Source organism: Triturus cristatus, chromosome 1_2 (genome assembly GCF_964204655.1).
Source record: "Triturus cristatus chromosome 1_2, aTriCri1.1, whole genome shotgun sequence".
NCBI classification, from domain to species: Eukaryota; Metazoa; Chordata; class Amphibia; order Caudata; family Salamandridae; genus Triturus; species Triturus cristatus.
Window position 1 is genome coordinate 904,981,005 of NC_140580.1, and position 13,185 is coordinate 904,994,189.

Sequence of the window (13,185 nt, forward strand, 5' to 3'; positions counted from 1 at the left end):
CTACAAGCATTAACCATAGAAGAACCATACATTCAAATCCATAAAGACAAAGTTATCTAAGAACTAATCCTCAGTTCTTACCAAAAGTTGTGTCCAAGTATCAATTAAATCGAAACATTCTTCTACCAGTCTTTTTCGCAAACTCACAAACAAAAATGGGAAAAAGCCTCCATACCCTGGATGTAAGGGCTTTACCGTACTGTCTACAGAAAACTGAACAAACAGCTGTTTGTTGCTTACTTACATACCAACACCGGGACGCCTGTCACAAAGACAACAATTGCACCATGGATAGTCCAAACCATCCAACTATGTTCTGCCTCGACAGAAAAAACCCTAAGGGTATGACCAGAAGCTCACTCATCTAGAAAGAAAGAAACAACTCTAGCATTCGTGGCCAAAGTTGCCAGTAGGCACTATATGTGGTGGAGCAACATGGGCATCCCCATACACTTTCACCAAGCATTACTTTGTGGACATACTGATGAACAAGGAAGCACAAGTAGGACAGAAGGTATTTCAACACCTGTTCACTAAGTTTTCCTCTTGCCACAGACCCCCCCCCCCCCAAAAAGGGAGAAACTGCTACGTAATCTAATGCACAGCATGTGAATCCAGCAAAGGATTCACGCTGCAAAACGAAATGGTTACTTACCAGTAGGAGTAGTTTTGCAGCTTGAAGAGTTTTCTGGATTCACATGCGACCCACCCAGCCTCCTCTACAAGGAATACAAGCAGGTGGGGAAATATAATTAACAATTCACTAAAGTACCATCTAAAAAAGTATAAGACTGAAACACAGAAAAAAGAAACCAAAGATGGCTACTACACACAACGACCTCCCGGGCCCCGTCTAACGTCACGCAGGGGACGTACCTAGCGCCAAATGGTGGTTGATGACTCCCAAAACAGAAAGAAAATTAAAGACTATTCCAGACCCAACCACTAGATGGCGGAATGATGCACTGCATGTGAATCCAGAAAACTCTTCAAGCTGTAAAACTACTCCTACTGGTAAGTAACCATTTCGATATTCTAACTCATAGACAAGTAAGTCTGCCGTAACCCATGTATTGTTCAGGGGACTTGCAAAGCAATGTTTTAGGGGCAGTAGAGTAGTTTTAGCCAAGTTTTTTTGAAATACATTGTGTTGAGTAGGCATATGGACACCTAGCTTGCCTGTGAGCTCCAGTTCCTGCTTCTTCCAGACTGATCCAGTGACGCTGCAGCTGCCTGGGTTTTCCCACTGGGGTTCTCCTGACTGGGTTTTCCCACTCCTCGTTCTTCCCACCAACAGAAGCCCCGCCCACCCCAGCACCTACTTAATGCAGGCCGGAGCGTGACTGTGCCGCTGGCGCGTCAAAGGCAAGCCCGTCTGTGCCCATCCACACCTGTACCGTGCCCAGTGCCACAACCCCTGGACCGCCGGCCACCCGAAGATACACATCACCGAACTATAGACCCTCTACCCCAGATGCAGCAACCTACACTGCCACCGTGCCGACCCAAGCTCCACTGTAGGACCTTTCACTTGCACCCACTGCCACTTCACCTGCCACTGCACACACACCAGCCAGCCCCACCACGAACACACCACAGACACCACCTGAACAAAACCACCAACTTTGATGCGCCCTTAAACACATGCTTCCTATGCAAGCATTCCATTGAATTATGGGACCCTCACACCCGACATCATCCTCCTCACTAAGGCCTGGCTCAACCCCACATCTGTCCCAGACATTGCCACAGTGATCCCCAACGGATGTAAAATCACTCACCAGGACTGCACCAACAAGCCGGAAGGAAGAATAGCTATTACCCACAAAGAGACGATACAGTGTGCCAACACCACTGACGACACCACCACCCCCAGAGAACGTCTCAACTTCAAGCTTTAAATGGATGACAAGACCACCATCAGAGGCACCCTCGCACTCCGACCCCCAGGCCTGTGCTCCTGGGTCTGCAACACCATCTCAGACTTCATAGCGCCCCTAGCCTTAGACTCCAAGGACCTACATCTTCCTCAGCGACCCAAATTTCCACATTGACGATGCAAATGACAAACGCCGCACACCTCCTCGACAGTCTGAGAAGCCTCGGATTTACCCAGATCGTCCACGACACTACACACACCACAGGACCCACGCTGGACCCAATTTTCACCTCCACCAACCTTGTCAAATCGAGCCATGTCGCAGAACTCGCATGGACCTGATCACTCCATAGTCCACGTCAGCATCTTCAGCCCCTGCACCACCTCCTCCAAGATGACTAATGCTCCCCCACCAGAGGTGGAACAAAATCTCAAGAGACCAGGTGCGTGCCTGCTGAAGACAACAAAAAAGACAGCCCCTGTCGCAACGCATCGAAAACAGCACCAACAACACCAAGGAACATTTCAACATTGTTAAGTAATTCTCCAACCCGGCTGCCTTCGAAAAAAGCATCACACCCTCACAGTAGCTGTGCAACAACCTCGCCCACTTCTTCCACGACAAGATCGCAACCATATACAGAAACTTCAAACCACACCTACGGACTTCCTCGACAGACGGCACTATTGTAAACGACATGAACCTCGCACTGACCACCTGGAATATCCTCTCCACCCAGGACACAACCTGCACCATGAAATCCATCCACTCGCAAGCTCCCACGAACCTATGCCCACACCACATGTTCAACCTCAGAAACCAAAGGATCGGCCAGAACTCACCACCCTACTCAACACCGCTATCACCATTGCAACATTTCCTGACACCTAGAAACACACTGAAGTCAGACCACTACTCAAAAAAAACCTCTGCTGACCCCAACTAATTTAAAAATTACAGACCAAGCTCCCTGCTCCCATTCCAAGCGAAAGTACTTGAAAAGATAATCAACAATCAACTCATGAAACACCTCTAGCAGAACCAGCTACTCGACTCCTCCCAATCCGACTTCTGCGGCAATCACAGCACCAAAACCACCCTGATCACATCCGCCGACTACATCTGAACCCTCCTCCACTGAGGGGAGGAGAAACAGCATATTTAATCCTCCTTGACTTCTTGGCATTCTTCACCATTGTATCCCACCACACACTGATCGAAAGACTCCACCATATGGGCATCCAATGGGAGGCGCTCAGATGGATCACCTTCTTTTTCACTGGAAGAACCCAGAGGATCTACTTGCTGCCCATGAATCCAAGGAGATCACCTGCAGTGTCTCCCAGGGCTCATCCCTCAGCTCCACGCTCTTCAACACATATATGACCCCACTGGCCAACATCATCAGATCCCACGGTCTCAACATAATTTCCTACGTATACGAGACACAACTTATCCTCTCGCTCACCGACGACCCCACCACCGCCAGAACCAACTTCCACAGATGCATGACAAGTGTTTCTGACTGGCTGAAGATGAACTGCCTGCAGCTGAACACAGACAAGACAGAAGTATTGATCTTTTGCAACAGCAACAACACATGAAACGACTCCTGGTGGCCATCTGAACAAAGACCTGCACCCACCCCCTCCAACCACGTCTGAAACCTCGGAATCATCATTGACAACAAGCTCACCATGAAATCACAGATAAACGCCATATCCTCTGCCTTCTTTTTCACTCTGTGCATGCTATTTAAAATCTTCAAGTGGCTAGCCCTATACATGAGATGCTCTGTGACACAAGCCCTCCTCACCAGCCGACTGGACTATGGCAATGCCCATTATATAAGAATCGCCGCACACCTCCTAAAGAGACTTCCGACCATACCGAATGTCGCAGCTTCCCCTACTAACAGATCACACCCCACCTCTATAAACTCACCTGGCACCCCGTACAGAAGAGATGTCAATTCAAGCTGTTGACCCATGTAAAAACAAGGCTCTACACAACCAAGAACCTGCCTACATTAACCACCGTCTGAACTTCCACCAACCGTTGAGAAGACTACGCTCCGCCTCCCTTTTTCCTTGCACTTACTCCCCGCATTTACAGAAGCAGAAGTGGAGGACGCTCCTTCTCCCACATTGCTGCAAAGACCTAGATCAGCCCCCCTGCGGACCTCTGGACCATCAGCTTCCTTCCGGAATTCCAAATGGCCCTAAAGACCTGGCTGTTCGAATAAGTCTCCGGGACCTGCAAGTGCCTAGATACGCTATCGTGTGATTAGACGCTCTTTATAAGTCCTGATTGTAAGTTCTGAAAGATGAACATTAATCTGGCATATCCGATCTTCCAAACGATTTGCCCAACAAAATCAGTTGACCTAAGTATCCTGCCTGATCCAGCACACAAGTGGTTCTACCACCTGGAGCAAGAGCAAGGGGAAAACAGCCCTGTCTACTCTTTAGATCCAGTCCAAGCTGGATGTACCATATCACACTCACCTTAACCGCCTTAATTTATTTAATGTACAGCAGTCTATTTCAAGATGCATATTCCTGCCCAAAGCCAGTTTTGTGTGATATCTTAAATACTAAACTCCACCAAACATTTTTATTACAGAAACATGATCGTGCTTGATTTCTGTTGTTTCAGTTACCACTGTGTGACTTCCTTTTTCTCAGTGACTGGTTATGCTTTTTTCTGCAATTTTCAGCCACAGGAGACGTATTTAGTCAGAAAAAGTCCTGTAGGAACTGTAAAATTAATGTGTACTGTGTCTGAGAGACATTTTCTATTTGAACAAGACTCCACCGGTATCTTGTGCGTTTAATACATGTTATAACCTTGCTTACAATTTTCATGCAGACAGCTGGTGTAATATATTGTGAAAATGTATGCATATGTCACACCCAGGAAATTGCTATCTGATAGAAAGTTCTGGCTGCAGATTCCTTACCTTAGAATATTCCCCAGGCACCATACTAGATCAGTACATTTTTCGTGAGCAGTACCTCAGCGTGCCGGAAGGTGGCGTCCTCCGTGCCCAAAGTGATGCACGCGGTGCCTATACAGGTGCCACTCTAGTGCGCTGACATCAGTTCTTTTCTTTCTGCGCCAGTCAGTCCAGTCATTTTTTGACTGACCTTTTTTCCACCTTTTGGATGAGACATTGATTGTTTGAGACATTGTCTTCTGGTGTGGCAGGGATGTCATGTCCGTGAGGAAGGCTGGTTTCAGGATCTGTTGCACCTGTCATCGGCAAATGTCGGTGACAGATCCACACCTCCTCTGCCTTTGGTCGCGCCATATACCCTAGGCCTCGAGGGAGCACTCCCTCAAGCTTCTTGTTGCGTGATGCATGATGACACGACCGTCTCAATCCTGGTCAAGATTAAGGTCCTGGGATCGGTTGCGGAGCCATTCCAAACGCTCGTCTTTGAAGGCGTTCAGCTAAGTCCCACAAACATAAGAAGAACAAGAAGTCGTAAGAGGTCTTCACCTTGGCCTGTCCGACTAAGCCATCTGAAGAGACCAGGTAACATTGGCATTTGAGGCCTGACTCTGCTTTTGAATCTGCACCAGGGCCGTCTCCTCTCCAAGTTTCGTGGAGCTAGAGCAACCCCCGCCCAACCTGCGTTTAATGCACCTCCTATTTGGGCAGCCTGTCCCCGCTTGTGTCCCCTCGGGCCCCTACTGGTTTTCCACTGGTGGGCTCATTGCAGGCACCAATCTGGATCCATTGACGCGTCGAACCGATGCCAGTCGAACCACCTTGACCTTCCCAGGCTCCATTGCAGATGTTCCCCGTGGCGCAGTCTCCATACTCATCCCGACTCTGACACGGTACGGGGTGGGCGTCACCCAGCGCCGACTTGAGGTATTCCTTCCAGGCCGAAGCATATGCTCTATTCCTATGGGCAAGGACTTGGGGGCAATTTGGAGGGGCCACTAGACCCTGATTAATACCAGCCTCTATATGCCGCTGAGGACACCTGGTGTGAAGATCTGGCAGATGAAACACACTAGCCCCAGTGTCTGACCGGGGGAGGGAACTAGCGGCACAGGGCGCTAGGAGCTAGCCAGCCTCCAGCACATAATGTTAAACACAAGTGGGGCTGCTCCTAGTGAAGTGACCTACAGTGCTTAGAGAGGAGTAGTCGATGTGGACATCTCACAAAAAGTGAAGGACTGGCCTCAAACACCACCTGGTGTCATTCTTCATCATTGGCCGTCCTCGCCCTCCAAAAACTTGGTTTGATAGAGGGCGGGCTTAAACCTGATGACAGGGACTAATTGGGGGCCCGTGAGTTGTGAATGTGATTTAAAAACATTACAGTTGTCAAAAAATAATTTTAATAAACTATGCAACTGTATGGTATTAAAAGAAGTGTACGGTGACCTAGGGAATTAATTATCCCCTCACCGTGATATCAATGGTCAACATGTCTCTGCCTTGTGTCCCCCCAGGGTACGCGGCATTCATCAGGACCTGTCTTACAATGGGCTCCGTCTTTATAAACTAATAATAAAGATTAACCACTTGGTGGGGTTTAAAAACTTTGAGAGAGGATCTCTCTCGTGTCTTCCCCAAGAATCCTAAACTACTTTCTCCATAGGAGGGGTGGGGGAAGGCCCCTCTAGTCACACTCTAAAAGTTGGAAGACCAAGCCAAAATGTGTTTGTCAGATTTAAATTCATGCAGATGGTATTTTAAAACAAAGAGGAGTGCTCTCCTTAGGTGTATCAGGCGCCTCCACACACACATTCATTCATACTCTTACTGTGTCAAGGTGCGCCTTCCGCCGAAAAACCTAGCTGCGTCTGTCTCTCCTCCCCGTCGGTGAATGGTCATGGAGAGTGCGACCTAGATATAACACTGACCGATGATGGAATCACAACTAAAGTACACAATCAACCAACTGACAGGAATAGCTTACTCCTGTATGAAAGCTATCACCCGAGGGCACTGCGCCAAAACCTACCAGTGGGACAATTCCTCAGGGTCCGGAGGAACTGCTCTGACATAGAAGTGTTCAAAGAACAAGCCTAACAACTCGAAGTTAAACTCTTGAACGACACTATCCAAAGAAAATGATCAGGAAGGCCAAGAAGAGGGCTAGAAATAACAACCGGGAAGCCCTGCTGGAGACTCCACCCAAAGAGAAAACTGAGAGGATGGTATGTGTAACGATGTATACCCCAGCATCAAACAGAGTCCAAAATATTATAAGAAAGAAATGGCACATTCTAAACAGTGGACAGAAACAATGGGAACAAACTCTTTGCGTTCAAGAGAAGTAAATACCTCTGCGATGACTTGGTACATTCTAAAACCGAGTGCCAGGAAGAAGTGGCTCAAACGACACTTTGGAACCAACAAAGGCCTACTGGACATTTTCCATGCGGAAACTGCTTAGCCTGCTCATTTACTTACACCACCAAAGAAGTAGACATTGGTACAAACAACCCATGGAAGCTGAAGGATTTCAGCAACTGTAATACCGAGAACGTGGTGTACCTAATAAAATGCCCGTGCAACCTCAGGTACGTGGGAATGACAACGAGGAAAGTGAAGACCTGTATTGATGAGTTTCAAAGCACGATCTGTTGTAGGAAATCCAACACCAAATTTACTAAACACTTTCTAGATCATAACCACAAAGACTGATTTACAATGGGTCGTCCTGGAAGTGATGAGAAAACAAAAGACGGACATCACAAAAAACGTGCATATCAGGGAACAACGCTAGGTATACCGCCTATGCACATGGGACACTGGTTTGAACGATGAGATCCCATGGCTACAGATGGGACGATGACGTTCACCGTATAGCCCATCAGACACTACAGGGTCCATAAACATTGTGTTTCCTATAATGCATGCAAACACCAGTACTAATAGCGCAGAATCATAGAGCAGCCCGCAGACCATCCAATCCGATTACAAATCTGCATGGCACTGTTACTGAATAGAACTATGGCCTGCTGTACGAGCAGACTTTCATTTATTTATTTCTTACATTTATTTTACTTTTATTTTTCATCTCTAAACAAAAGCAACACTTTGCACATATTACGAGAATATCTGTCGATCGGCACACCTAACACTCGGTGACTGGTGAAATAACTTGCAGTCCCGAGGGACTGAGATCAGTCAATGCTTAACCCCGATGGGCGGTCCAACATGCAGAACACGTCCGGCTGCATCACCACGGCCCGCCCTCCAGCCACGCCCAGAAATGGAGCCAAACCGAATCTACGACCAGGCCTTTTCAGGGCAAAGGCGGGACCGGGTACCACCCACTCCCACTCCGTCTCCACTAATCAGAGTCAGGCGACCATTCATACCGGTGCGATAGGGGCTACAGGGACACCGGATCCCACATGGATGAAAACAATTATGTCTAAATTAGCACCAATTGCCTACTTTGGTAAACTATATAAACCTCGCACTCTCAATGGCCATTCACCGACAGGGAGGAGAGACGGACGCAGCTAGGTTTTTCGGCAGAAGGCGCACCTTGACACAGTAAGAGTATGAATGAATGTGTGTGTGGAGGCGCCTGATACACCTAAGGAGAGCACTCCTCGTTTTTTTTTTTTATAACATCTGCTTGAATTTAAATCTGCCAAACACACTTTGGCTTCCAACTTTTAGAGTGTGACTAGAGGGGCCTTCCCCCACCCCTCCCATGGAGAAAGTAGTTTAGGATTCTTGGGTAAGCCACGAGAGAGATCCTCTCTCGAAGTTTTTAAAGAGTGTATGCGCGTATGATTGACACGTGTCATGCACTTTTGAACCACACGCACTAAGCAGTGTGCTACTAAATGGTTTCTTGTAAGTGACCAGTGAACACCTACATGTCATGTTTGTTTTTTCCCATTTTCATTTCTCCTAGAGGCTAATCTTGGAGCCCCATACTAGTGTGGAGTGATTACTGACACCCCACCAAGTGGTTAATCTTTATTATTAGTTTATAAAGACAGAGCCCATTGTAAGACCGGTCCTGATGAATGCCGCGTACCCTGGGGGGACACAAGGCAGAGGCATGTTGACCATTGATATCACGGTGAGGGGATAATTAATTCCCTAGGTCACCATACACTTCTTTTAATACCATACAGTTGCATAGTTTATTAAAATTAATTTTTTGACAACTATAATGGTTTTTAAATCACATTCACAACTCACGGGCCTCCACTTAGTCTAGAAGTACATCCCTGTCGTCAGGTGTATGCCTGCCCTCTATCAAACTAAATTTTTAGAGGGTGAGGATGGCCAATGATGAAGCATGACACCAGGTGGTGTGTGAGGCCAGTCCTTCACTTTTTGTGAGATGTCCACATCGACTACTCCTCTCTAAGCACCTGTAGGTCACTTCACTAGGAGCAGCACCACTTGTGTTTAAAAAGATCTGGCAGATGCCAGTGGTCTGAACACCTCCCGAGGTACTGGCCTGGTCTCTCCTCCTACAGTGGCTTTAGAGGAGGAAGCCTCATTTGCTATGGGGGTGAGTAGGGCGGCTGAGTTCCTGGACCTTCAGCTACCCTATGTGGCAGTCAACACAAATGTCTTGACTGAGGCACGTTAACTGGGAGTGCCCCCAATTTCAAACCGCCTCGCCCATTTAATGAAGCTCTCAACGACGTCCTACTCTGGCCTGGTCCAAGCTCTGCACAGAGGCTCCTGTACATAGGACAATTTCCCACCACCGTTGCACCGCCACAGGTGACCCCAACTTTCTTACCCAGCACCCTACCCTGGAGTGCTTGGTGGTCCAAACCTCCATTGCCAGAGCAACTCCTGGCACATTCCCTACCACTCCACCGGACGATTTCAAGAGGCTGGATACCTTGGGAAAGAAGATGTTTCGTCCACCAGCCTGGCACTGCGATCAGTGAACATTGCATTCCTTTTGGGCCGATACTCCCATTCACTATGGAACTCAGTTGCCTATGGTCTCTGAGAAGACCCGAGACATACTCTCCCAAGCTATTGCTGATGGGAGGGACGCACCTAAGCTTGCCATACGCTGTTGGGTGGATACAACCAACTCACTAGGCAGAGCACTTTCATAGTCGGTGGCCCTTATGTGCTAATCCTGGATAAGGACTGCTGTCTTTTCATGGGCTGTCCAGTCCTCGCTCATGGACATGCCCTTTGATGGTTCCGGTCTCTTCAGAGTAAGGTACGCTCTGCACTGGAGCGCTTCAAGGACAGCAAAGCTACAGACAGGTCTTGGGGCCTTTCTATGGCCCCTCGCCAACCCCAGTCTGCCTTTTGCTCCTTTTGTGACCACAGAAGGGGCTTCCAACCATGTGTCCGCCCTCCCACCATTGCCCACAGGCTTCCCAGCCCTTGCATGGCTGAGGACGCCGTACCCTCAGACCTCATGGGTCAGGTACCCAGAGGTGGCACGGTAAAGCATCCCAGGTGCCACCCCACCCACAGTCCCCAGTAGCCGCAGCCTCTGAAACTCTTTAGTTTGCCCTCCAACCATCATGGGCATCCAATCGGTAGCTGCATTTGTCATCACCTGCACCATTGGAGGTCGATAACGTGGCATCCAGTGGGTAACCACATACGTCATCTCGTGTACCATTGGAGGTCAATAACTTCTGACCACTGGGTTCTCTAGATTGTCCTAAAGGGCTACTCCCTCCCCTTTGTAATTACTCCTCCACCCATGCCACCCACTTGTGACAGGCTGACTGAGGACCACATCTCCATCCTCCGCCAGGAAGTGGTGCCTCTCTTGCCCAAGGGAGCCATTAAGATGGTGCAAGCATCAGAAGTAGGTCATGGTTGTTATTCTCACCACGTTGTGGTGCCCAGGAAGGACACAGGCATTCCTCCTATTCTTAACCTGCACCCTCAATTTTTTTCCTGAAAAAGGAGAAACTCAAAATGTTCATGCTGGCTTAAGTCCTGTCTGCCCTGGACTGAGGAAACTGAAAGGTTGTGTTGGACTTGCAGGACACATGCTTCCACATTCCCATGCTGTCTGCCAACAGATGTTACCTGCGGTTCATGGTAGGCCACAAGCATTTTCAGTTCACTGTGCTCCCATTTCACATTACCAGTGCCCTAGGGTGTTCACCAAGGTGATGGCAGTGGTTGTAGCTCATCTACAGAGATCAGTGGGTGCCAGTCTTTACCCTATCTCGACGACTGGCTGTTGAAGGCGGGCTTGCCCCTTGCTCCCACCTTCAGACTCCGGCTGACCTCCTGCGCTTGTGGAGTTTCACTATAAATCTGCCAAAGTCACCCCTGACCCTTTCTCAGACGCTCCATTTCTTGGGCGCTGTTCTGGACACAGTGCTGTTTCGGGCTTATCCTTCCGAGTGGGGAGTCCAAGATATTCATGCTATGATACTGATGTTTCAGCTTCTATCATGGATTTTGGTGAGACTCTAAGACTGCTGAACCTCATGGCCTCCTGCATCCTGCTTGTGACAAATGCCTTTTAGCATATGCAGGCTCTGCATTGGGACCTGAAGTCCCAGTGTGCGCAGCATCAGGGGAATCTCTCAGACATGGTCCAGATTTCGAGGGGCACTGCAAAAGATCCGCCATGGTGGCTAACAAACTGCGATTAGGTCAGTGCAAGACCCCACTCCCTTCCCCAACCAGATCTGACAGTAGGGACAGGCATGTCATTCCTGGGCTTGGGTTGCCATCTGGTAAAGGTGGAAATTAGAGGACTCTGGCCTTCTGCGGAATCTGGGCTCCACATCAATCTGTTGGAGCCCCAAGTGATCCCAATGGCTTTGAAAGCCTTTCTGCCCTCCATCAGAAGGCTAGTGCAGGCGGTCACGGACAACACCACCGCCATGTGGTACCACAACAAAACAGGGCGTGGTGTAGTTGTGGACCCTCTTGTCAAGAAACCCTATGTCTCTGGACATGGCTGGAACATCAGGGCATTTCTCTGGTGTCTCAACGCCTGGCAGTCTCTCACTCGAAGATGCTCAGTGGATCGTGAATGGTGTCTCTAACAGGAGGTAGTGAAAGGTCTCTTTGTGGAGTGGGGAGAGCTGTTATCTCAGCCTGCATACGTCTTTCTTCCCAGATAAACTGGCCCTTTGGACCTGAGAATCCTTCTTTCCCTTGGTAGTTACTCTGCTCCCCATAGCCCAGTCCTGCCTTTTATGTTCTGCTTCATCCCTGTAAGGAAGAGAAGAGACTCCACCGGCTGAACCAAAAAAGAACATTCATTCTACCTTTACTACACAAAACCATTCACGTGGACGATCAACTCTTTGTGGGCTATGACTGAGCCAAAAAAAGGGAAGGCTGTGCGGAAACAAACCATCTCCCGATGGATTGTACTCTGCATTAAAATCTGCTACAAATTGGCCAAGAAGCAACCCCTAGAAATTTGTGTGCTCATTCCACCAGAGCAAAGGCTGTGATCACTGCGTTAACATGTGGAATTCCAGTCCTGGACATCTGCCAGGTGGCAACTTGAGCCTCGCTGCACACATTTATCAAGCACTACCTCCTCTACAGTCATGTCCGTTGGGACTTTCACTTTGCCCATTCGGTCCTGCAGGACTTTCTAGTCTAAATCAAGTTAGCAGTCCAACTTTGGGGAGGTATTGCTTGGGTAATTATTCCCTAAGGTAGAATTTGCAGCTAGAAGACCCCATCAGATTATAGTTACTTACCTTCCGTAATGCCTTCTCTGGTAAAGACTTTGTCTAGCTGCAGATTCCTTACCCATCCACCAATCCTCTCTGGTATGCTAACGGATTTAAAGGCACAGGGATACTCCCGTATCGGGGCTCTACTTCCAAACATCACTGCTCAGTGTACTTTGTGGCTCCTGGTATGAAAAGTCTCCAAAAGAAACTGAGGTTAGCACTCAGGGGTGCTGCAACAGGGGTGTGCCTATATAGCCACCGCGTGCGTCACTCCTGGTGCGGATGACGCCAGCGGCGACACACGGAGCCAAACAAAACCACCTACCGACAGGCAGGGATACTGCTCACAAAATATTTCCGGATCTAGTCTGACACATGGGGACTATTCTTAAGTAAGTAGTCTGGGGCCAGATAGAGTGTCTACCAAATAAGACATTATCGAAGGTAAATAACTTATTCTTTTCACCCAAGCCTAATCAGCAGCCCACATGAGGAAGGGACCCAGATCTTGATGAACCTCCTGGCCTTGAAACCCAACTGATTGGGATACGCCTGAGATTGATTACAGTCACCAACCTATAGGCCAGGACGCTAGCAACAATCAAAGTAAAATTAGTTTTTATTTTAGCAAGCATATTTCTCCAGCATTGAA